Source organism: Penaeus monodon, chromosome 30, assembly GCF_015228065.2.
Source record: "Penaeus monodon isolate SGIC_2016 chromosome 30, NSTDA_Pmon_1, whole genome shotgun sequence".
Taxonomy (NCBI): Eukaryota; Metazoa; Arthropoda; class Malacostraca; order Decapoda; family Penaeidae; genus Penaeus; species Penaeus monodon.
The window spans coordinates 24,962,912-24,963,132 of record NC_051415.1 but is presented as its reverse complement, the minus strand read 5'-3'; positions in this window follow the sequence as shown (position 1 = coordinate 24,963,132).

The following is a 221-nucleotide window of genomic DNA, read 5'->3' as shown; positions in this document are numbered from 1 at the left end:
TATTATAGTCTGTGATGGAACTTATAATTCCTATATATCATATAATTTTCCTCCCCGTGAGATATCTTTAAACAAAACTCAATGTTAAAATTAATCGTATTTTCTGTTATAGTTCTAGAAGTAGTTTTAGACAAAGAACTGGCGAAGAGTGTGAGGAGGAAGAAAAAATAATATGAAGATGAAAGTAATAAGTTAAGAAAGGAGGGTATACGATAAGGAAG